Here is a 25,679-nt window from a genome sequence, read left to right as displayed (position 1 = left end):
AAGTACCCAATTGGAGAGTTGCGTTCTGGAAACTGCAATCTCTTTCCACAGCTGCATCCGGTGCTGCTTTCACAGACAAGTAGCCGAAGAACCCCTCCAGTGTCCAATCAGGTGAACGTTCATCCAGTGGAGGCGGCAGAAGAGTGTTCTGGGAGAATTCAACTTAGTCACCTCGACTGTACTGTGGCTAGCTGAAGAACAGGTGTCAAAGAGCGGATCAGACTGAAAGCTAAACTTTGGTACTAATAAAGAAAAAGGCAGATGTGCTGCTGACAAATAGCAACTTGTTTCCGTTTGTTGTGATTGAGAATATGAATAGCAGAGAATGGTTTCGATCCATCGACATCTGCGTTATAGGCCCAGCACGCTTCAGCTGCGCCACTCTGCTCGGTGCTCATCATTTTTGTGGTCGGATTTGAGGCAAAGTTTGAGGAAGTCTGTAACTGCGTGATCAATGTTCCCAGAGAGATGAAACTGCCGCCCCGAACTTCATTTTTTAAAGGTGATTCCAGTCACTCCCCACTTTCCCATCAGAACAACGTCACAGAAGAAATCACATCACCTTCACAGAACAACCATTCAGCAGGAAACTGAATTATCTGAACCATGCTGACCAGAATCAGTGTGCTCAAACGTGTGTTCTTGTTGAAAGAAAAAAATGAGGCAGTGAATAGTTGTGTGGTTACCGCAGGGCAGTAATGTTGTAGCTCCTGGTTTAAGGAGCAGAGTGCCGCAGCGGAAGCGTGCTGGGCCATTAGACCGAGGTCGAGGAATCGAGGGTATTCTCTGCTATTTACATTCTCCCTCACGCCAAAAATAAACATAACACACGTTCCTGTTTGCTTTGCAGCAAATACCTATCAGAAACCTTCTTGCAGTCTCATCCCGACATTAGTCCCAAGAATGAAAGAGACAGCATGACACATTACAACATTGTAAAGCTCACACACAGGGAACCATAGAGAAAATGCTTCAAAGTCTCAGCATATCTGACAGCATCTGGAGGGAGAGAAATGAGCTAACGTTTCGAGTCCAGATGACCCTTAGTCAAAGCTGCTCGGGAAACGTTATCCAGCAGTACCCCATAGAGGGGCAATATAGATATATAACGATATCCAGTAATAACTCGCAGGGGGCCAATAAGGAAATAAAGCTTTATCGAGCAATGAATCACAATAGAAACCGAGTCCCCAACTTCCCCACTTGGACGGATGTGAACAATCCAACCTGCCAGACTATTTACAAGAGAAGACGAATTATCTTCTATGTGGCATATAAGGAAAGTAGGAAGGAACTTAAGCAAGGAGTCAGGAGGGCTAGAAGGGGTCACGAAAAGTCATTGGCAAATAGGGTTAAGGAAAATCCCAAGGCTTTTTACACGTACATAAAAAGCAAGAGGGTAGCCAGGGAAAGGGTTGGCCCACTGAAGGATAGGCAAGGGAATCTATCTGTGGAGCCAGAGGAAATGGGCGAGGTACTAAATGAATACTTTGCATCAGTATTCACCAAAGTGAAGGAATTGGTAGATGTTGAGTCTGGAGAAGGGGGTGTAGATAGCCTGGGTCACATTGTGATCCAAAAAGACGAGGTGGTGGGTGTCTTAAAAAATATTAAGAACCGCTCGGCCATCCTGATGCGTCGTCGTCGAATCTAAGATCCGTGCACAAATCGAATTAAAGTCTATCTTCATCGTTATTTCATTTCAAACAAGATATGCTCTTCCTACTTTTGAACCCCAGCCAGAGTCCTGTATCTGAGTGCCATCTTTGTCCAAACCGCTGGTGGTTCAGGAGCTTCTCATTGCTGCATTGATCAGTTTGCTCTAATCAACAAGGTCCGATTTCCCGCTCCACCTGTTCCTCAGACGAAGGTATTGAAAGTCTAAGATCTGAACGGCGTGATGTGTCCATTTGGAGAGTTGCATTCTGGCGACTGCAATCTCTCTCCACAGTTGCTTCCCGTACTGCTTTCACAGACAAGTTCACAGACTGTACTGTGGTTAGCTGAAAAACAAGGAGCGGATCAGACAGAAAGCAAAACTTTGCTACTAATAAAGAAGAAGGCAGGTGTGCTGCTGACAAATAGCGACTTGTTTCCGTTTGGTGTGAGTGAGAATATAAATAGTCTTGCAACTTGCTGGCGAGGCCGTCGCCGGTGATGATGACGTGGCGTGGACTCGCTGAACCAGGTTCAGGAGCTCGAGCACCGAGCAGGGACGCTCTCTCAGGCCCGACGATTTCAAACCACAGTGTTGCCTTGATCGCCTTGTTGGATACCCCTAGTTGACAGGAACCAGTGGCAGCTATGGCATTGCCATTGTAGTCAAGGAACTGGCAGGCCGGTGGAAGAATGCTTGGTCTGGCGCGCATGGTGTCGAGGCCGGATTTTGAGATGAGGTTCGCTGATGCGCCGGTGTGAAGTTTGAATCGGATGCAAGCCTTGTCTCATTTCATTTCATTTCGTTTTCATTTCATTAATTGTGTGGACAGCACACCACCCGTCGATCCACACTGAGGATCGAGAGGCGTTTCTCGTTGTGGTGGAAGGCAGCGCATGTGTAGTTATGATGCCCACCCGGTATGGGGACCTGACACACTCAGCATCAGGGTCTGTTGGGCTGTCGGGATCGGAATCTGGCATGCCTTGTTGTATCGAGCGGACACTTCTGCGCCGCAGCTGGGATCGCTGGCTGCTGAGCGGTGGAGCAGATCTGCAAAGGGCTGCATAGTGGCCAAGCTTGCCACACTGTAGACACCGGCGTCCTTTTGCCAGACATTTCCGCTTTAAGTGGGTGGAGCCACAATTCGGAGATGTCATGACGCCGATGGCAGGGCATTCCGTGCGCCATCGCGCATGCGCAGTACGGTCGGTCGACGTACGCACCTGTGCAGTCATGTTTTCGGCCTCGTCATCCACTCGGTCATGGCGCACCTGCGCAGGGACCTGGGAAAAGCGCACAAAGTGACCACTCTCCTCGATGCTCAGGCCCTGCATTTGAACAATGGCCTGCACCCGTTCCGCCTCGTGGGAGGCCAGTTTTGCAGTTTCTGCCGCCCTGATGTGGGAGTAACGATTCTTAGCATGCTCATGGATAACGCATGTCTCGATAGCAACTGAGAGGGTCAACTGTTTGACTTTCAGGAGCTGCTGCCGAATGGAATCGGAGTGGACCCCGAAAACGATCTGATCCCGGATCATGGAATCAACCGTCGAGTCATAGTTACATGACTGCGCTAGGATGCAGAGATGGGTCACGAAGGACTGAAAAGGTTCATTCTTACCCTGAAGCCTCTGCTGGAAAAAGTACCATTCAAAGCTCTCATTCACCTCAGTGTCGCAGTGGCTGTCAAACTTCAGCAGGACTGTTTTGAATTTTGTTTTGTCTTCGCCGGCAGCGAACGTAAGGGAGTTGTAGATGTGGATGACATGGTCCCCCGCGGTGGAGACAAATAATGTGATCTTCCTGGCATCCGATGCTGCTTCGAGGTTGGATGCCTCGATGTACAGGAGGAACTTTTGCTTGAAGATTTTCCAATTGGCGCCATGGTTGCCGGAGATGCGGAGCTGCGGAGGAGGCTGGTGTTTTCCATTTCACCGGATGGCTGCTTCCTACAGCTCCCCACCTGGAAGTCGGACCGGCCATACACTGCCCTCGAGGGGGACAGTCGCCTCAACCACTTCCTTAGGGTTCAGTATCACAAATGGGATCTCGGTCTTCCAAAAAGAGATGGACCAAGTGGTCGACCAGTACGGTTTGTGGGCCACCTTTCCGTACTTATAAAATGTCACCATCTGCGGCCATGACCAGCAGGACCACGATGCCAACCTCGATAAATTCCTCCGCACTGCCACCCTTCTCAACATGACCTACAACAAAGAGAAGTGTGTGTTCAGCATGACCCGGTTAGCCATTCTCGGCTATGTAGTCCAAAATGGTCTTCTCTGGCCCGACCCCGAGCGCATGCGCCCCTTCATGGAACTTCCCCAAGGCCCTCAAACACTGCCAGGGCTTCTTTTCCTACCACGCTCAGTGGGTCCCAAACTATGCCGACAAGGCCCGCCCACTCATTCAGTCCATCCAATTCCCCGTTGCGGCCGAGACACAACATGCTTTCGTCCGCATCAGAGCAGATATCGCCAAGGCTGGGTTGCGCGCAGTGGATGAGTCACTGCTTTTCCAAGTAGAAAGCGACGCTTCAGACGCCGCCCTGGCTGCCACCCTTAACCAGGCAGGCAGACCCGTGGCATTCTTTCCCCGCACCCTTCATGTCTCTGAAATTCGACACTCATCCGTCGAGAAGGAGGATCAAGCTATCGTTGAAGCTGTTTGAAGCGGCATTGGAGGCATTACCTGGCAGGTAAGAGATTCACTCTCCTTACGGACCAACGGTCGGTAGCCTTATTGTTCAATAACACACAGCGGGGCAAGATCAAAAATGATAAAATCTTGCGGTGGAGAATCGAGCTCTCCACCTATAATTACGAGATCTTGTATCGCCCCGGTAAACTCAACGAGCCTCCAGACGCCCTCTCCCGAGGTACATGTGCCAGCGCACATGAGGACCAACTCTGGGCCCTACACAACAGCCTTTGTCACCCGGAGGTCACCCGATTGTACCATCTGGTCAAAGCTCACAATCTGCCCTACTCCGTCGAGGAAGTAAGGACAGTGACCAGGGTCTGCCAGGTCTGTGCGGAGTGCAAGCCGCACTTCTACCGGCCAGACCGTGCACGCCTGGTGAAGGCTTCCCACTCATTTGAACGCCTCAGGGTGGATTTCAAAGGGCCCCTCCCCTCCACCGACCATAACACCATATTCTCAGTGTGGTCGATGCGTACTCCAGATTCCCCTTCACCATCCCATGCCCCAAAAGACGTCTGCCACCGTCATCAAGGCCCTCAGCACCATCTTCGCTGTTCGGTTTCCCTGCCTACATCCACAGTGACAGGGGATCCTCATTCATGAGCGATGAGCTGCGTCACGTCCTGCTCAGCAGGGGTATAGCCTCTGGTAGGATGACCAGCTACAACCCCCGGGGAAACGGGCAAGTAGAACGGGTGAATGGGACAGTTTGAGGGCCGTCCCGCTGGCCCTATGGTCCAGGAACCTCCCAGCCTCTCGCTGGCAGGAGGTCCTCTTTGACACTCTGCACTCCATCCGGTCACTATTGTGCACCACCCTAATAACACACCCCATGAACGTGTTTTTACCTTCCCCAGGAAGTCCACATCTGGTGTGTCGCACCCTACTTGGCTCGCTGCTCCAGGACCGGTCCTTCTCCGTAGGCACCTCCGACTCCACAAGGCGGACCCCTTGGTGGACAGGGTTCACCTGCTTCACGCCAACCCTCAATATGCCGACGTTGTTTCCCGACGGCCGCCAAGATACTGTCTCACTCAGGGACCTGGCACCGTCAAGTTCCACCCCAACACCCCCCCCCCCACCAATGCGCGTCCCTGCCCCCCCCCCCCCACCTCTCACCGCACCGCCAATATTGACCCACCAGGCCCCCTCACCTTTTAAACACAAGAGGACGAAGAGGACTTCTGCACGCTCCCGGAGTTCCCCGATGACTGGCCAGCATCAGCACCGCCATCGGCGCCACCTTTACCTCCGCCAGCACCGACTTCGTCGCCACCATTACGCCGATCCCAACGAAGCACCAAAGCACCGGACCGGCTGAACCTTTGACGGACTCCGGACCGTCAACATGGACTTTTCTTTCCCTACCACTGTACATAATTCCAATAATTGTAAAAAGTTTCATGTCACCCCCGCCGGACTCATTTTTAACAGAGGGTGAATGTGGTGATCCACTGTAATAGGAGATGTAAGATAGGACCTGCCGACTGGCTCCGCCCAGTGAGAACTGTATAAATATGCATGCCCTCCAGTGCCCTGCCATTTCGCCAGATGCAGCAGGAGGCCTCGCATCTGACTGTAATAAAGCCACAGTTGTCCACAACTTTAGTATTTGTGCAATTGATCGTGCATCAAAGATGAAGTAAAAATGCTGTTATTTTTAACTTTTGTTTGAAGGCTGGCGCGGGGGGCGGGGGGGGGGGGCGGGGGGATAGTCAAACAGTGTCGACATTGAAACCACGTTAAAAAACGATAAGTACTTATTTCATTCCCCGCTGTATTTGCGTCTAAATTCTGAGTGAGAAACTTTCTCTTCCTCAGTTTGAAACTCAGCAAGAGGCGCAAAAATTCCCAATTTATTATTGCGATGGCCGGGAATCGAACCCGGGTCAATTGCTTGGAAGGCAACTATGCTCACCACTATACCACCATCGCTCACTGACTGCAGACGTGTCCTTTTGGTTCTTTAGATCAGTTTGATTAACTGTTTGGTATCAAGTACTTACTTTGCGTAAGTTATTTCACTCCAATTTAAAATGCTCCTGAATGAAAGTATCCGTGTCGCACGGCTCCTGTTCAGCCAGGAGGTGGCACCAGTCCACAATAAATGTACATTCTATGTGTCATTACATAGGACACTTACTCTGGCCTGAGACCTTAACTCGTACCTGTGTCCTGATGCTGTCATTTTCACCCTGTTTAAGTAATCATAGATTGCCTCCAGTGCAGAAGGAGGCCATTCGGCCCATGGACCCGGTACCGACCCTCGGAAAGAGCACCCGATTTCGGCCCAAACGCACCTAACCTTTCGAATACGTCAGGATGACCGAGCGCAGGTCGCAGTCTCCTGTGGAGGTCAGGGCTCGAATCCCACTCCTGAAATTGACTTTTCCTCCGCGAGGCACCATCCAAACCTGGAACCCCTCCCTAACAGCACTGTGTGTGTACATACACCATATGGACTTGCAGCGGTTCCAGAATCCCCTCACCGCCCATTCTCACGGTCAATTAATGTTAGACTGTAAATGTTTGGCCGAATCAGCGACAATCACAGCCAGAGGGACCTGCAATAACCCTCAGAGCAGGAAAGACAACTCATTGTCCTTTGACCCAAAAGTAAAATACTGCGGATGCTGCAAATCTGAAACAAAGACAGAAAATGCTGGAAATATTCAGCTGATCCGGCAGCTTCTGTGGAGAGAGGAACAGGTCGTTCCAACGAAAGGTCAGGATCTGAAATGGTAACTATTTCGCTTTTCACAGATACTACAGATCCGTACAGTATTTCCAGCATTCCCTTGTGATTAGCTGAACATCCTCAGACTCTGTAGCTTAATCCGTTAAAGTGTCTGTTCCCTAAAGAAAAATCTGGACTCAAATCCCAGCCCAGCCTTATTCCGTTTGACTACCTGTGCGATTGAGAACTTCCTCCACAACAGGGGGAAATGTGTTGGATTTCGAGTCGGAAAATATGCCTTTTGCAGGGTTAAATTCAGTAGAATATCTACAGAGATTGTAACGCAAGTACTGATTTCAGCTGCCATCATCCAGTTGTTAAATCTTTCCACTAGAAACCCACTGGATTTTCCCCTTTGACTTGAGTCCTGCTCCCAGAGGATCAGTTCAGTATTTTCAATATTATAATATTTTGAATGCTCTGTGTCCAGAGAATTGTGACGCTGAAATTGCTCACACTTCTCTCCATTGTTATCTACCCTGCAGGTATTGACTGCACCGTCTAATGGAGACATGCTCACAGGGCTGTGAGAGAGGCTTTCTTTCAGGCGTGAGGCCTCTTTTGGTTCATCAACAGCAACCGGATGCTGCAGAGAAACTCGGAATACCGAGCACCTCTTCCCAGGATGAACTTAATCAGGGACAAGATGTTGTTTGAAGAGTGAATCAAAGGTCTGAAGAATTGGTCTGAGATTCCTGGCGTTTTGTGAAGAGAACAAGGTGGTGGAGCAATGTGACAATAGCAGGATACGAGTTTGGGATATTATCCAGTCTGTGCTGGGGGGCTGCGGGAAGGACGTTGTCTTGTCTGCCCACCCAAGCTGAATGTTGGGATTGAGGTGGTGATCAGATTCCGAGAGGAGGGTGAAATCCTTTCACTGAGTTTCAAGCTCAGAGTGCGGTTGAGTGTCTTGAGTTACAGGAAGATACAGACGGGATGGTCAAATGGGCAGAAAAGTGGCTGATGGAATTTAACGCTGAAAACTTAGATGTGATCATTTGGTAGGGGGTTTTCACAGTAACTTCATTGCAGTGTTAATATAATCGTACTTGTGACAATAAAGAATATAATATTATTATTATAGGATTAATGTCAATGGCCTGACACTGGGAAGTCCCGAGGAACAAAGGGACCTTGGAATGTTTGTCCATAGATCTCTGAAGGCAGACGGGCAGGTTAATAGGGTGGTGGAAAAGACATTTGAGATATTTGTCTTTATCAATCGGGGCATGGATTACAAAAGCAGAGAGGTCATGGTGGAGTTGTATAGAATGTTGGTGAGGCCACAGCTGGAGTACCGTGTGCAATTCTGGTCACCACATTATAGGAAATATGTGACTGCACTGGATGGGGTGCAGAGGTGATTCAGCAGGATGTTGCTTGGGATGGAACAGTTAGGATATGAAGAGAGGTTGGATAGGCTTGTTTTCTCTCTCACGCAGGGACAGAGATGACTGAGGGGTAATCTCATCGAGGTGTACAAGATTATGATAGGTATAGGCAGGGCGGATAGGGAGCACCTGTTCCCCTCAGTCACAAGGGGGCACTGTATTATTCTGTGATTCTGTTACTGATCAGATCTTGGAGGTATCGCTGCTGTATTCCCAGGAGGCGGTGGTCTGATTCGGAGAGCAAAAGCTTCCATCGAGGACGGGGTTCTCAATAAGAACAAACTGATGGTGTGGGATGTTAGAATCTGCTCAGCACTGATTCATTTTTATTCATTGTTGTGTCCGAGAATAAACACGTGGATTGTAGCTGTCCATTAAAAGCAAAAATAGAATTCGGAAATTTCTGGCCAGTAACTTCACCATGTCCACGTTACATCACTCAGCATCCTCAGCTGCATCACATCTGGTCCACGTTTCCTCAGCAGAGAGCAGTTTCACAGCAGAGAGTACATTTCCACTGGAGAGATTGCAGTTTCTCAGCAGAGCGCACAGTTCACGGCAGAGAACACAGTCCCACAGCAGAGAACACAGTCCCACAGCAGAGAGCACAGTCCCACAGCAGAGAGCACAGTTTCACAGCAGAGAACACAGTAACACAGCAGAGAACACATTTCCAAAGGAGAGGTCTCTCTCTGATACAGTCTGTGAGTTCTCCCTCAATGCTCTCACCTTCTGACCTATTGCTCACGTGCCCACTCCAATGGTGTTGAAGTGTTTCCCATCAGTCCGTTCAGAACAATCCTTCAGCTGATATGTTGGAAATGTAATTTGCTGACAGAGACTATATTTCCAACATTTCACAACTGGCTGCACATCTGGACCAATGGACAAATACAACCTTCTTCCGTTAGTTGTTGCAGATGTTAAAGGTCCATGAGGTGGTTTGGTGAAGTCAGGTCATTTGGCGAGTTGGCCGAGAGGTGACGGTGATGCGCTGCTAATCCATTGTGCTTTGGATCTGCGGGTTTGTATCCATCCTCCTCGATGATCCATTTCCTGCGTCTCCGCGTTGGGCCACTTATTGAGGGTGACCTGATGATTCATTCAGTGTATCCGGAACTAGGATGGAGTTTAGATTCGGAGCTCAACAGGCCTGAGGAGTGAATCTTCTTGCACCAATCTCTACACCGATATTCCTAATCCTCTGTCTGATAATCGATTTAAATCACGACACCAGCTTTGGGCAGGAGTTTGGCACCATGAAAACTTGCGGCTTCAGAAGATCCAAAACAGACGCCAGCTTCATCTGGGGCACTGCTGGCAGATTTTGTCTTTCCGGAACCGGCCGCCCAGCCGTGAAAACAAGTCCATCAGGTGACCTCATTACACTGTAAGACGGAGGAGCAGAAGTGGCCCATTCGGCCCATCCTGTCTGCTCCACCATTCAAAGAGGTTATGATTGACCTGATATAATCTTCAAACCCACTTTCCCGCCTTATCCCCATAATCCTTGATTCCCTTACTGATTTAATCTTGCGCATATTAACTTCCCCAGCCTCGACAAGTATTCGCTTAGAAACAATGTTTCCACAGATACACTATACTCTGAGAGAACAAATTACTCATCATTTCTGATTTAATTGGGCGGCCCCTTACTCTGAGATCATTCCCTCTGGTCCTAGACTCTCCCACATGGAGAAACAACCTCTCAGCATCCACCCTCTCAACGCCTCTGAAAATCTATTGAATCAGTGAATTTGAATGGTGAGATTTATTCCCTGTCCCAAAGAGTATTTCAGGCCTCTGGATTCCCAATCCAGTGAGATAATCTTTCATCCCTCTGAATAAAAAACAGTTGATTCAGCTCATTATTAAACATCTTGGGCAAGTGGGCCGATGAATGGCAGATGGAGTTTAATTTGGATAAATGTGAGGTGATGTATTTTGGTAGCTCAAATCAGGGATTGACCTAATCAGTTACTAGTAGCGAGTTGGGGAGAATTACAGAACAAACAGATCTAGGAGTACAGGTTCACAGCTCCTTGAAGGTGGTGTCGCAGGTCGATAGGGTGGTGAAGAAGGCATTCGGAATGCGAGGTTTTAAGCTCAAAATGTTGAATACAAGAGTTGGGACGTCTTGTTCAAGTTGCACAAGACATTGGTAAGACCACATATGGAATATTGTGTTCAGTTCTGGTCACCCTATTTTCCGAAGGATATTGTTAAACTAGAAAGAGTGCAGAAGTGGTTTACAAGGGTGCTACCAGGACTTGATGGTCTGAGTGAAAGGTAGAGGCTGGATAGGCTGGGACTTTTTTTCCTGGAGCGTAGGAGGCGTATCGGTAATGTCATAGAGGTCTATGAAATAATTAGGAGCATAAATAAGGTACTGAGGAGCATCTGGAACGGGCTGCCAGAGGTAGTGGTGGAGGCGGGTATCATTTTGTCTTTTAAAAATCAGTTAGACAGTTACATGGGCAGGGTGGGTATAGAGAGATATGGGCCAAATGCGGACATGTTTGTCTCGCTTAGTGAAAGAAACTGGGCGGCATTGACAAGCTGGGCCGAAGGGCTTTTTCCATGCTGCCAACTTCTATGACTCAATCACTCTGTCTGTCTTCTTGACGACATTAGAATTTCCTCCACAGAATTGTATTGAACCGATTGATACATAATATTTTATTCTATACTTGATCCAAGTCAAACAGATACTGTGGATTCATCAGGGGATAAACAAAATACTAGGATGAGAGCGAATTGAATGAAAACAATGTTAGAAGGAATTATATTCCATAAAAAGCCCTGCAATGCTTGGATGGAAAGGTGGAACTATGAGCTGAGGAGGGAAAACTCGGCTGTCAGCAAGTTCCACCGGATTTCTGTATAAAACGACCGCGACAGGACACGAATCTGCAATCTTCTGATATCATCATTCGATTCATCGAAGTCAGACGCCTTATCCATTAGGCCGCGCGGCCACCGGCAGTGACGTGCGAGCCAATGTTTATCCCATGTGAATAAATACTGTGATCATATCTGTTTCCGTAGAAACCAGTAAAATGCAGAAGGAGGCTATTCGGCCCATCGAGTCTGCACTGACCCTTCAATCCTGCACCCACTCATGAGAGGGGAGGGACGGATTTCAGGGGTTGGAATGGGGGCCAGAGTTGCTCCATCGGACCCAATATTCCAGTAGAGGGCAGGTGCGTGAGCTTTCGGAGGGTCAGTACATACTCGTTGTGCCGAATGGTCTTCATTTGCACAGTAGGGATTCTCTGATTCTATGACAGCAGCGGGTTTAGGTGGCGAAGCCCTTGTGCCATACTGCCCACTCCTGACACCATGGAGAAATTCTGATCTCTCAAAGACTGGCGACCAAGGACGTGTAACAAAAAATAATTTATTTACTGTTTGAGCAGCTGCTCCAGGCTTGTGCTCTGAGCGCGATCCGGGGAGAACACCTGATCATTTTAGATGCGGAACACGTAATCACGTGACCATTCGGTCTGCACAGGCCTCCTTCTGTGCTGCCAGTTTCTGTGATTGAATTGCTTTAATTTGGATCTGGACTGGGAAGTTCGGTGCTGTTCCATGTAAAGCAAAAATGAACTTCTAGGATATTTCCAATGTAACTGATTTTCTTCCGCAAACAATTGAATCAGTGGAATTGTGCGTTTCGGGAACTGGGATTTTCGAGTCTCTCAAGGCTTCTCCCCAAATCCAATGGTCAATTGTAAGGTAGATTCAACCGCTCCTCACAGAAACACCGGGGCACAGTTCATCGCAGGAATGCAAGAACTTCCTGGAGTGATTCCTGGCCGGTTTTATAATGTTTTGTATGTTTTATAATGTTTAATGAATGACCTATTGAACCGAGTTGCGATGGTCGAGTGGTTAAGGTGTTGGACTTCCCCAGCAGGTTCGAGCCCTGCTCCCAGCGACTGTGGCCGAAGAATTAACCGGAATTTTAGTAAACGGTTTGACACAAGGTTCGCTGCTTAGCAAATTCTAATCTCCTCAGGAAGAGGGTTAATAATATTTTTGACAGCAGCCCGGTTAGCTCAGTCGGCAGAGCATCGGACATTTAATCCCACGGTCGTGGGTTTGCCAGGATGTTGCCTGGTATGGAGGGCATTAGCTATGAGGAGCAGTTAAATAAATTTGGTTTGTTCTCACTGGAACGACGGAGGTTGAGGGGTGACCTGAAAGTGGTCTATAAAATTATGAGGGGCATAGACAGAGTGGATAGTCAGAGGCTTTTTCCCAGGGTAGAGAGGTCAATTACTGGGGGGCATAGGTTTAAGGTGTGAGGGGCAAGGTTTACAGGAGATGTATGAGGCAGGTTTTTTTACACAGAGGGTAGTGGGTGCCTGGAACTCGCTGCCAGATGAGGTGGTGGAAGCAGGGACGATAGTGACATTTAAGGGCATCTTGACAAATACATGAATAGGATGGGAATATAGGGATACGGACCCAGGAAGACGACAAGATTTTAGCTCAGATGGACAGCATGGTCGGCTCAGGCTTGGAGGGCCGAAGGGCCTGTTCCTCTGCTGTACTTTTCTTTGTCTTTGTTCTTTGTTGTAAAATCTCCCCTCTTTCCTCTTGTGTAACTGTGTTATCTGCATCTTCACTCTGTTATTGAAAGGTCTTCCCTGATGTTAATTAAACTGCTTTCCGATATTTCAGTATATTCTCTCCCGCTGAACTGTGATTTCTACTGTGGAACCGAGATCTCTACTGTGTAACTGCTCTCTGCTGTGGAATATGATCTCTGCTGTGAACTGTGCCTCTGCTGGGAAACGGCGACCTCTCCTGTGGAAATGTGCTCTCTGCTGTGTTACTGTGTTCTCTGCTGTGAAACTGTGCTCTCTGCTGTGTTACTGTGTTCTCTGCTGTGTTACTGTGTTCTCTGCTGTGGGACTGTGTTCTCTGCCGTGAACTGTGCGCTCTGCTGAGAAACTACGATCTCTCCAGTGGAAATGTACTCTCTGCTGTGAAACAGTGCTCTCTGCTGTGGAAACATGGACCAGATGTGATGCAGCTGAGGATGCTGAGTGATGTAACGTGGACATGGTGAAGTTACTGGCCAGACATTTCCGAATTCTATTTTTGTTTTGAATGGACAGCTACAATCCACGTGTTTATTCTAGGACACAACAATGAATAAAAATGAATCAGTGCTGAGCAGATTCTAACATCCCACACCTCCAGTTTGTTCTTATTGAGAACCCCGTCCTCGATGGAAGCTTTTGCTCTCCGAATCAGACCACCACCTCCTGGGAATACAGCAGCGATACCTCCAAGATCTGATCTGTAACAGAATCACAGAATAATAGTGTCCCCTCGTGACTGAGGGGAACAGGTGCTCCCTATCCGCCCTGTCTATACCAATCATAATCTTGTACACCTCGATGAGTTCACCCCTCAGTCATCTCTTTTCCTGCGTGAGAGAGAAAACAAGCCTATCCACCTCTCTTCATATCCTAAATGTTCCATCCCAAGCACCATCCTGCTGAATCACCTCTGCACCCCATCCAGTGCAGTCACATATTTGCTAGAATGTGGTGACCAGAATTGCACACGGTACTCCAGCTTTGACCTCCCCAACATTCTATACAACTCCACCATGACCTATCTGCTTTTGTAATCCATGCCCCGATTGATAAAGACAAATATCTCAAATGTCTTTTCCACCACCCTATTAACCTGCCCTTCTGCCTTCAGAGATCTATGGACAAACACTCCAAGGTCCGTTTGTTCCTCAGGACTTCCCAGTGTCAGGCCATTCACATTAATCCAATAATAATAATATTATATTCTTTATTGTCACAAATAGGCTTATATTAACACTGCAATGAAGTTACTGCGAAAATCCCTACCAAAAGGATCACATCTAATTTTGCAGCGTGAAATTCCATCAGCCACTTTTCTGCCCATTTGACCATCCCGTCTGTATCTTCCTGTAACTCAAGACACTCAACCGCACTGTGAGCTTCAAACTCAGTGAAAGGATTTCACCCTCCTTTCGGAACCTGATCACCACCTCAATCCCAACATTCAGCTTGGGTGGGCAGACAAGACAACGTCCTTCACGCAGCTCCCCAGCACAGACTGGATAATATCCCAAACTCGTATCCTGCTATTGTCACATTGCTCCACCACCTTGTTCTCTTCACAAAACGCCAGGAATCTCAGACCAATTCTTCAGACCTTTGATTCTCTCTTCAAACAACATCTTGTCCCTGATTACGTCCATCTTGAGAAGAGGGGCTCGGTATTCTGAGTTTCTCTGCAGACATCCGGTTGCTGTTGATGGACCAAAAGAGGCCTCGCGCCTGAAAGAAAGCCTCTCTCACAGCCCTGTCAGCATGTCTCCATTAGACGGTGCAGTCAACACCTGCAGAGTAGATAACAATGGAGAGAAGTGTGAGCAATTTCAGCGTCACAATTCTCTGGACATAGAATTCAAAATATAATATTACTGAAAATACTGAACTGATCCTCTGGGAGCAGGACTCAAGTCAAAGGGGAAAATCCAGTGGATTTTTAGTGGAAAGATTTAACAACTGGATGATGGCAGCTGAAATCAGTCATTGCGTTACAATCTCTGTAGATATTCTACTGAATTTAAACCTGCAAAAGGCATATTTTCCGACTAGAAATCCAACACATTTCCCCCTATTGTGGAGGAAGTTCTCAATCGCACAGGTGGTCAAACGGAATAAGGCTGGGCTGGGATTTGAGTCCAGATTTGTCTTTAGGGAACAGACACTTTACCGGACGAAGCTACAGAGTCTGAGGATGTTCAGCTAATCACAAGGGAATGCTGGAAATACGGTACGGATCTGTAGTATCTGTGAAAAGTGAAATAGTTAACATTTCACAACCTGACCTTTCATTGGAACGATCTGTTTCTCTCTCCACAGAAGCTGCCGGATCAACTGAATATTTCCAGCATTTTCTGTCTTTGTTTCAGATTTGCAGCATCCACAGTATTTTGCTTTTGGGTCAAAGGACAATGAGTTTCCTTTCCTGCCCTGAGGGTTATTGCAGGTCTCTCTGGCTGTGATTATCGCTGATTCGGCCAAACATTTACAATCTATCATTAATTGACCGCGAGAATGGGCGGTGAGGTGATTCTGGAACCGCTGCAAGTCCATATGGTGTATGTACACACACAGTGCTGTTAGGGAGGGGTTCCAGGTTTGGATGGTGCCTCGCGGAGGAAAAGTCAATTTCTGGAGTGGGATTCGAGCCCTCACCTCCAGAGGAGACTGCGACCTGCGCTCGGCCAACCTGACGTAGTCGAAAGGTTAGGTGCGTTTGGGCCGAAATCGGGTGCTCTTTCCGAGGGTCGGTGCCGACTCGATGGGCCGAATGGCCTCCTTCTGCACAGGAGGTATTCTATGATTACTGAAATAGGATGAAAATGGCAGCATCAGCACACAGGGACGAGTTAAGGTCTCAGGCCAGAGTAAGTGTCCTGTGTAATGACACATAGAATGTACATTTATTGTGGACTGGTGGCATCTCCTGGCTGTACCGGAGCCGTGCGACACGGACACTTTCATTCAGGAGCATTTTAAATTGGAGTGAAATAACTTACGCAAATTAAGTATTTGTTACGAAACAGTAAATCAAACTGATCTAAAGAACCAAAAGGACACGTCTCCAGTCAGTGAGCGATGGTGGTATAGTGGTGAGCATAGCTGCTTTCCAAGCAGTTGACCCGTGTTCGATTCCCGGCCATCGCAATAATAAATTGGAATCTTTGCACCTCTTTGTGAGTTTCAAACTGAGGAAGAAAAAGTTTCTCAGTCAGAATTTAGTGGCAAGTACAGCGAGGAGTGAAATAAGTAACTTTCGCATCATTTTTAATGTGGTTTCAATATGGACAGTGTTCGACTATTCACTGCCCAAGCCCTCCGACAAAACAAAAAATCACACCAATTTCACTTCAGCCTCACGAAGGGGACACAACAGACACGTGACAGACGAGGATGGGATTTGAAGCCACGTGTACAGAGCACAATGGATTATTGTGCATCACCTTAACCACGTGGTACAGCTGCTTTACTTCAGGGTCCTTTAGTATCCCTCAATCTGACTTCTCTGCGTTTATTTCGCACAGTTGGGTGTAAATAAAACATAAATCTATGAGGAGAAACACATAATGGTCCGCACTTGGGCTTGTGGCGCAACGGTAGCGCGTCTGACTCCAGATCAGAAGGTTGCGTGTTCAAATCACTTCAGGCTCAGGATGTTTTTCTGCCACTGGTTCCAGGAATTTCCCTCTGTGGGAATGTTCCCGAAATGGCTCCGTTCAAAGCCGCAATGCTGGTAAATCTTTCCGGAAATTTCAGATTTACCCGCTCAGTTTATATTTTTGAGCAGTTTCATCAAACATTCGGATAGCTCAGTCGGTAGAGCATGGGAGTCTACCTCCCAGGGTCGAGGGTTCGAGCCGCACGTTGACCGCTTCCATATTATTATCTGAGAATATTGAACCAACTGTGCTAACCGTTGTGCTACCGTGCTGCCCAACCAGTTGGTTCAATCTCACTGCTCGTGGGTGAGACCAGAACTACTGGGCAGTTAAAAACAAGGATGTCGCTGTTTTTCGGACGGAGATGAGGAAATTTCTCCCTCTCAGAGAGTTGTGCGACTTTGGAACTCTGCCTCAGAAGGCCGCGGAAGCGGGACATTGATTATTTTTAAGGCGGAGATGGGGAAATTCTTGTTCAGCAAATAAATCAAAGGTTTATCGGGGTTGCATACAACCATTGCATTCAGCCAGTTACCTGGGTGCACGAGCGTGCGGTTTTTTATTTGATATATCAGTTCCACACCATGGTGAAACGGTGTTAAAATGTCGTTTTCATTTCTTCACGTGTTCTCCACTGATATATTCGCTGCAATAACTTCTCTGGGCACAAAGCACAGTAGCACAAGTGGCTAGCACTGTGGCTTCACAGCGCCAGGGTACCAGGTTCGATTCACTGCCTGTCCGCGGAGTCCTCACGTTCTGCCCCTGTCTGCGTGGGTTTCCTCCGGGTGCTCCGGATATCTCCCACAGTGCAAAGTCGTGGATTAGGTGGATTGGCCGTCCTAAATTGCACTAAGTGCCCATACGTTACATACGGGACAAGTCTTCATAAATAGAAGCGTCATCCGGGCCCTGGGTCACTGCCCGTCTGGAGTTTGCTCATTCTTCCCATGTGTGCGTGGGTTTCACCCTCCACAACCCAAGATGTGCAAGGTCTGTGGATTGGCCACGCAAAATTGGCCCTTAATCGGAAAAAAAAGAATTGGGGACTCTAAATTTACACAGAACTAAATAAATAGAAACGCCGAGCACAAAGGCAAGGCCGCTATGGAGATTCTTCATAAAATGCTGCAACAGAAATAGACAATGTTGGATAACTCGGCTGGTCTGGCAGCATCCGTGGAGAGAGAAACAGAGTTACAGTTTCCAGTCCAGTCTGACCCTGCTTCCCATTCTCTGTTTCCCGCTCCACAGATGCTGCCAGGTCTGCTGAGATTTTCCAGCTCTGGGCGACTGACATGGACACGGTGGGCGGAATGGCCGCTCCCTGTGCTGGAACCATTCTATAATTCTAGTAAGAAGTCTTACAACACCAGGTTAAAGTCCAACAGGTTTGTTTCGATTTCACCAGCTTTCGGAGAGCTGCTCCTTCCTCAGGTGAATGAAGAGGTATGGTCCACAAACATATATATAGACAGATTCAAAGATGCCCGACAATGCTTGGAATGCGAGCATTAGCAGGTGATTAAATCTTTACAGATCCAGAGATGGGGTAACCCCATGTTAAAGAGGTGTGAATTGTGTCAAACCATCATCTATAATTCTAAACTGTCCTCATAATTGAAACCTTCTATGCCTGTATCATTCTGATGTGGACATGCCGGCGTTGGACTGAGGTTAAAGAGGTGTCAATTGTGTCAAGCCAGGACAGTTGGTAGGATTTCACAGGCCAGATGGTGGGGAATGAATGTAATGCGACATGAATCCCAGGTCCCGGTTGAGGCCGCACTCATGTGTGCGGAACTTGGCTATAAGCTTCTGCTCAGCGATTCTGCGTTGTTGCGCGTCCTGAAGGCCGCCTTGGAGAACGCTTACCCGGAGATCAGAGGCTGAATGCCCTTGACTGCTGAAGTGTTCCCGACTGGAAGGGAACATTCCTGCCTGGTGATTGTCGCACGATGTCCGTTCATTCGTTGTCGCAGCGTCTGCATGGTCTCGCCAATGTATCACGCTTCGGCACACCGTTTCCTGCAGCGTATGAGGTAGACATCATTGGCCGAGTCGCACGAGTATGTACCGCGTACCTGGTGGGTGGTGTTCTCATGTGTAATGGTGGTATCCATGTCGATGATCTGACACGTCTTGCAGAGATTGCCATGTCAGGGTTGTGTGGTGTCGTGGTCACTGTTCTGAAGGCTGGGTAGTTTGCTGCAAACAATGGTTTGTTTGAGGTTGTGCGGTTGTTTGAAGGCAAGTAGTGGAGGTGTGGGGATGACCTTGGCAAGATGTTCATCTTCATCGATGATGTGTTGAAGGCTGTGAAGAAAATGTCGTAGTTTCTCCGCTCCGGGAAAGTACTGGACGACGAAGAGTATTCTGTCGGTTGTGTCCCATGTTTGTCTTCTGAGGAGGTCAGTGCGTTTTTTTGCTGTGGCGCGTTGGAACTGTCGATCGATGAGTCGAGCGCCATATCCCGTTCATACGAAGGCATCTTTCAACGTCTCTAGATGTCTTTTACGCTCCTCCTCGTCTGAGCAGATCCTGTGTATACGGAGAGCTTGTCCATCGGGGATGGCTTCTTTAATGTGTTTAGGGTGGAAGCTGGAGAAGTGTGAGGTTATCCGTGGGTTTGCGGTAAAGCGAAGTGCTGAGGTGACCGCCCTTGATGGAGACGAGTGTGTCCAAGAATGCAACTGATTTTGGAGAGTAGTCCATGGTGAGCCTGATGGTTGGATGGAACTTATGGATGTCATCGTGCAGTCGTTTCAGTGATTCTTCGCCGTGGGTCCAAAGGAAAAAGTTGCCAGAATGCAACTCTCCAATTGGATACTTCACGTCCTCAGATCTTAGACTTTCAATACCATCGTCTGAGGAACAGGTAGAGCGGTATATCGGACCTTGCTGATTAGAGCAAACTGATCAATGCAGCAATGAGAAGCTCCTTAACCACCAGCGGTTTGGACAAGGATGGCACTCAGATACAGGACTCTGGCTGGGGTTCAAAAGTAGGGAAAGCATGTCTTGTTTGAAATGTTATAAAGATGAAGACAGACTTTAAGTCGATTTGTGCACGGATCTTAGTTTGTGCGTCAACGCATCAGGATGGCCGAGCGGTCTAAGGCGCTGCGTTCAGGTCGCAGTCTCTTCTGGAGGTGTGGGTTCGAATCCCACTCCTGGTATTGTCTTTTCCTCCACGAGGTTAAATTTCTGCAGCAACATTTTCAACCTCAGGAAGATCCAATCCCTCCCTTTCAATGGAAAAGCGTTGGTCTCAGGACATGAGATTCCAGCTTAAATATGCACAGCAAGACCCCACCGGCAGGACCCCACCGGCAGAAGCCCAGCTCATGACTCTACAATCTGCTTCAGTGAGTCTGGTTGAGGAATTCTTATTGATCCAAACAGAAGGGTAACATTCTTCTTCTCTTGTAAATAGTCTGGCAGGTTGGATTGTTCACATCCGTCCAAAAGGGGACGTTGGGACCTCGGCTTCTATTGTGATTCCTTGCTCGATAAAGCTTCATTTCCTTATTGGCCCCCCGTGAGTTATTACTGGATATCGCTATATATCTATATTGCCCCTCTGTGGGGTACTACTGGATAATGCTTCCCGTGCAGTTTTGACTAAGGGTCACCTGGACACGAAACGTCAGCTCATTTCTCTCCCTCCAGATGCTGTCAGATCTGCTGAGACTTTAAAGCATTTTCTCTGTGGTTCCCTATGTGTGAGCTTTACAATGTTGTAATGTGTCATGCTGTCTCTTTCATTATTGGGACTAATGTCGGGATGAGACTGCAAGAAAGTTTCTGATAGCTATTTGCTGCAAAGCAAATAGGAACGCGTGTTATGTTTACTTTTGTTGTGAGGGAGAATGCAAATAGCAGAGAATACCCTCGATTCCTCGACCTCGGGCTAATAGCCCTGCACGCTTCCGCTGCGCACTCTGCTCCTGAAACCAGGAGCTACAACATTACTGCCCTGCGGTAACCACACAATTATTCACTTCCTCATTTTTTTCTTTCAACAAGAACACACGTTTGAGCACACTGATACTGGTCAGCACAGTTCAGATAATTAACTTTCGTGCGGAATGGTTGTTCTGTGGAAGGTGATGTGATTTCTTCTGTGACGTTGTTCTGATGGGAAAGTGGGAGTGACTGGAATCACCTTTATACAATGAAGTTCGAGGCGGCAGTTTCATCTCTCTGGGAACATTGATCACGCTGTTACAGACTTCCTCAAACTTTGCCTCAAGTCCGACCACAAAAATGAAGAGCACCGAGCAGAGTGGCGCAGCGGAAGCGTGCTGGGCCCATAACCCAGAGTTCGATGGATCGAAACCATCCTCTGCTATTCGCACTCTCAATCACACCAAACGGGAAAAAGTTGCTATTTGTCAGCAGCACATCTGCCTTTTTCTTTATTGGTACCAAAGTTTTGCTTTCAGTCTGATCCGGTCTTTGACACCTGTTCTTCAGCTCACCACAGTGCAGTCGAGGTGACTAAGTTGACTTCTCCCTGAACACTCTTCTGCCGCCTCTACTGGATGAACGTTCACCTGATTGGACACTGGAGGGGTTCTTCGGCTACTTGTCTGTGAGAGCAGCACCGGAAGCAGCTGTGGAGAGAGATTGCAGTCGCCAGAATGCAACTCTCCAATTAGACACTTCACGTCGCTCAGATCTTAGACTTTCAATACCTTCGTCTGAGGAACAGGTAGAGCAGGATATTGGACCTTGCTGATTAGAGCAAACTGATCAATGCCGAGTGGTCTAAGCTGCTGCGTTTAGATCGAAGTCTCCACTTGAGGCGTGTGTTCGACTCCCATTCCTAATATTGACTTTTTCTCCATGTGGTTAAATTCCTCCAGCAAGATTTTCAACATCAGGAAGATCCAATACCTCCCTTTGAGTGGAAAAGCGTTGGTCTCAGGACATGAGATTCCTGTTTAAATACACACAGCAAGACCACACAGGCAAAAGCGCAGTTAATGCCTCGATAATCTGCTTCAGTGACTCTGGTTGAGGAATTAATATTGAGCACAGGACTCCGGGTAAAATTCGTCTTATCTTCTTGTAAATAGTCTGGCTGGTTAGAGTGTTCACATCCGTCCGAGAGGGGAAGTTGGAAACTCGGTTTCTATTGTGATTTCCTGCTGGATAAAACTTTATTTCCTTATTGGCCCCCTGTGAGGTATTACTGGATAACGTTATTTCTCTATATTGCCCCTCTGTTGGGTACTATTGGATAACGTTTCCAGTCCAGCTTTGACAAACAGTTACCTGGACTTTAAAGCATTTTCTCTGTGGTTCCCTAAGTGTGAGCTTTACAATGTTGTAATGTGTCATGCTGTCTCTTTCATTCTTGGGACTAATGTCGGGATTAGACTGCAAGAATGTTTCTGATAGGTATTTGCTGCAAAGCAAACAGGAACGTGCGTTATGTTTTCTTTTTGTGTCAGGGAGAATGTAAATAGCAGAGAATAGCCACGATTCCCTGACGTTGGGCTAATGTCCCAACACGCTTCCGCTGCGGCACTCTGCTCCTTAAACCAGGAGCTACGATTTTACTGCCCTGCGGTAGCCACACAGCTATTCACTTCCTCATTTTTTCTTTCAACTAGAACACACGTTTGAGCACAGTAATTCTGGTCAGCAAATTTCAGATAATTTACTTGCGTTCTGAATGTTGTTCTGTGAAGGTAATGTGATTTCTTGTGTGACGTTGTTCTGATGGGAAAGTGGGGAGTGACTGGAATCATCTTCATAGAATGAAGTTCGGGGCGGCAGTTTCACCTCTCTGGGAACATTGATCACGCTGTTAGAGATTTCTTCAAACTTTGCCTCAAGTCCGACCCCGGACAGGGTCAAGCACGAGCAGCGTGGAGCAGCGGCCCATAACCCAGAGGTCGATGGATCCAAACCATCTTCTGCTATTCATATTCTCAATCACACCAAACGGAAACAAGTCGCTATTTGTCAGCAGCACATCTACCTTTTTCTTTATTAGTATCAACGTTTTACTTACAGTCTGATCCGCTCTTTCACACCTGTTCTTCAGCTACCCACAGTATAGTCGAAGTGACAAAGTTGACTTCTCCCAGAACACTCTTCTGGCACCTGTCCTGGATGAACGTTTTCCTGTTTGGACACAGGAGGGATTCTTCGGCTACTTCTCTGTGAAAGCAGCACCGGGAGCAGCTGTGGAGAGAGATTGCAGTCGCCAGGATGCAACTCTCCAATTGGATACTTCACGTCGCTCAGATCTTAGGCTCTCAATTTCTTCGAGTGAGGAACAGGTAGAGCGGGAATTCGTCCCTGGTTGATTGGAGCAAACTGATCAATGCAGCAATGAGGAGGTCCTTAACCCTCAGCGGCCTGGACAAGGATGACACTCAGATACAGGACTCTGGCTGGTGTTCAAAAGTAGGGTAAGCATATCTTGTTTGAAATGGAATGATGATGAAGATAGAATTTGAGTCGATTTGTGCACGGATCTTAGTTTCGGCGACAACGCATCAGGGTGACCGAGCGGTCAAAGGTTCAGGTCGCAGTCTCTTTCGGAAGCGTGGGTGCGAATCCCACTCCTGACATTGACCTTTCCCCCACGAGGTTAAATTTCTCCAGCGAGATTTTCAACCTCACGAATGTCCAATACCTTCCTTTCAATGGAAAAGCGTTGGTCTCAGGACATGAGATTCCTGCTTAAATACGCACAGCAAGACCACACAGGCAAAAGCGCAGTTAATGACTCGATAATCTGCTTCAGTGACTTTGGTTGAGGAATTAATATTGATCCCTGGACTCCGAGTAAAATTCGTCTTCTCTTGTAAATAGTCCGGCAGGTTCGATTGTTCACATCCGTCCGAGAGGGGAAGATGGGAACTTGGTTTCTATTGTGATTTGTTGCTCGATAAAGCTTTATTTCCTTATATGCCTGTGTGAGTTATTACTGGATATCGTTATATACCTATATTGCCCCTTTGTGGGGTACTACTGGATATCGTATCCGGTCCAGCTTTGACAAAGTGTCATCTGGACTCGAAACGTTAACTCTTTTCTCTCCCTACAGATCTGGTCAGACCTGCTGAGACTTTAAAGCATTTTCTCTGTGGTTCCGTCTGTGTGAGCTTTACAATGTTGTAATGTGTCATGCTGTCTGCTTCATTCCTGGGTTTAATGTCGGGATGAGACTGCAAGAAAGTTTCTGATAGGTATTTGCTGCAATGCAAACAAGAACGTGCGTTATTTTTACTTTTCGTGTCAGGGAGGATGTAAATAGCAGAGAATAGCCTCCATTCCTCGACCTCGGGCTAATGACCCAACACGCTTCCGCTCCGGCACTCTGCTCCTTAAACCAGGAGCTACAACATTACTGCCCTGCGGTAGCCACACTATTCACTTCCTCATTTTTTCTTTCAACAAGAACACACGTTTGAGCACACTGATTCTGGTCAGCATAGTTGAGATCATTTACTTTCGTGCTGAATGGTTGTTCTGTGAAGGTAATTTGATTTCTTCTGGGACGTTGTTCTGATGGGAAAGTGGGGAGTGACTGGAATCACCTTCATAAAATGAAGTTCGGGGCGGCAGTTTCACCTCTCCGGGAACATTGATCACTCTGTTGCTGATTTCTTCAAACTTTGCCTGTATTTATAGAACGAATACACAAGCAATGAAGAGGGAGAATGTATTAAATCAGAGATTGGATATTCTTGTAACCAATACGGTTGTAATGGGAATCCTTCATTTTCCGATAAATCGGGATGAGCTGGATCGCTCAGTCAGAAATCAGATATCTGGGGATTTAAATGTTATTACTACAGTAATAATATTTAACCATGTTAATGTTATTTTGCTCCAATTGAAACCTGTCACGAATACCTCGTTACCTTGTTGCGCAACTTGCTTTCAGCCAGGAGATGGCAGCAGTGCGCAATAGTTTGGGTCTCCTGATTGTGTCCACAGATCTCGATAGGAATGGAGCTGCTGCTTCCCGGGGAGCTGCCAAGCAAGAGGCACAGATACTGACCAACTGCACCCGCTCCAAATAGATTCCCCAAATTACTGAACAAAACAAAAACAAGCACAAATCATATTTTAAGAAACTATGACAGTGACTCTGAAAACAATACACCATCACCTCTGAAAGAATCGATTTGCTGTAACTAATTAAAGATGAACCGTTTCAATATCAGCCGTAATTCCTTACCAGTTCTCAGACAGGCGCTGACTGGTTAGAAGTTTGCTTCACTTTTCAAGGTCCGGCTCAATAAAATCAATCACAGGCCCATGATCTGCTTTCCTCCTGTTCTCAGACACATCCACTTTGTACAAGGCGCACTAACTGGTTTTCAGAGTAAGAGTCAGACTGCAGTCACCTCGTTCTCTCTCGATCCCTTTATCTCAGAGCCACCTCACAACCAGGAATGGAACTTCTCACAGAGCCAAGAATGGAATAGTTTGTCGATTCTTCCACTGATTCAGGACCGTCCATCACCAGGACGTGTTCGTCCAAAAGAGTTGGGGTGAGATGGGGCTGAGTTTCACTGTATCCAATCAGTCCCCGGAGAAGCACAAAAACAGTGAGTGAGGGAGAGAGAAAGAAACAAAGAAACAGATAGAGAGATAAAATATGTTCCATTTCTACCACGATCTTTTTACCCAGAAATACATTCAGCTGAATGAAACCGAACCACGTTTCCATTCGCTGCCGTTGCTGCTTCTCCTTCCAAACATTGCAGGAAACGTTATTATTTATTGGTCGTTGTTTTGAGTGCGAGCTTCTTTGTATGTCGTTCAGTTTCCAAAACAGATGCTGACTGATTCTGATATAGGTTCAAACCGTTCATTTACAAACATTCCGATTCAGTGGCTTGCGCGGGGAATTCAGCAAACACTTCGAATCACAGTCGCTGC

At 47.4% G+C, this 25,679-nt stretch overlaps 4 non-coding genes across 4 annotated transcripts; 3 read left to right on the top strand and 1 right to left on the bottom strand.

The window, feature by feature from the left end:
- Nucleotides 1-6,226: 6,226 nt before the first annotated feature.
- trnag-ucc (transfer RNA glycine (anticodon UCC)) lies at nt 6,227-6,298 on the bottom strand. Its single transcript has one exon. It is a non-coding gene; the product is annotated as a tRNA-Gly (tRNA).
- Nucleotides 6,299-16,176: 9,878 nt separating this feature from the next.
- Nucleotides 16,177-16,248, top strand: trnag-ucc (transfer RNA glycine (anticodon UCC)). The gene has a single exon. It is a non-coding gene; the product is annotated as a tRNA-Gly (tRNA).
- Nucleotides 16,249-16,680: 432 nt separating this feature from the next.
- On the top strand, nt 16,681-16,752 carry trnaw-cca (transfer RNA tryptophan (anticodon CCA)). The gene has a single exon. It is a non-coding gene; the product is annotated as a tRNA-Trp (tRNA).
- Nucleotides 16,753-19,856: 3,104 nt separating this feature from the next.
- On the top strand, nt 19,857-19,939 carry trnal-cag (transfer RNA leucine (anticodon CAG)). The gene has a single exon. It is a non-coding gene; the product is annotated as a tRNA-Leu (tRNA).
- Nucleotides 19,940-25,679: the final 5,740 nt, after the last annotated feature.

The sequence above is a fragment of the Scyliorhinus torazame genome, chromosome 24, assembly GCF_047496885.1.
Source record: "Scyliorhinus torazame isolate Kashiwa2021f chromosome 24, sScyTor2.1, whole genome shotgun sequence".
Classification (NCBI taxonomy): Eukaryota; Metazoa; Chordata; class Chondrichthyes; order Carcharhiniformes; family Scyliorhinidae; genus Scyliorhinus; species Scyliorhinus torazame.
This window is presented reverse-complemented; position numbering and strand designations above follow the sequence as displayed.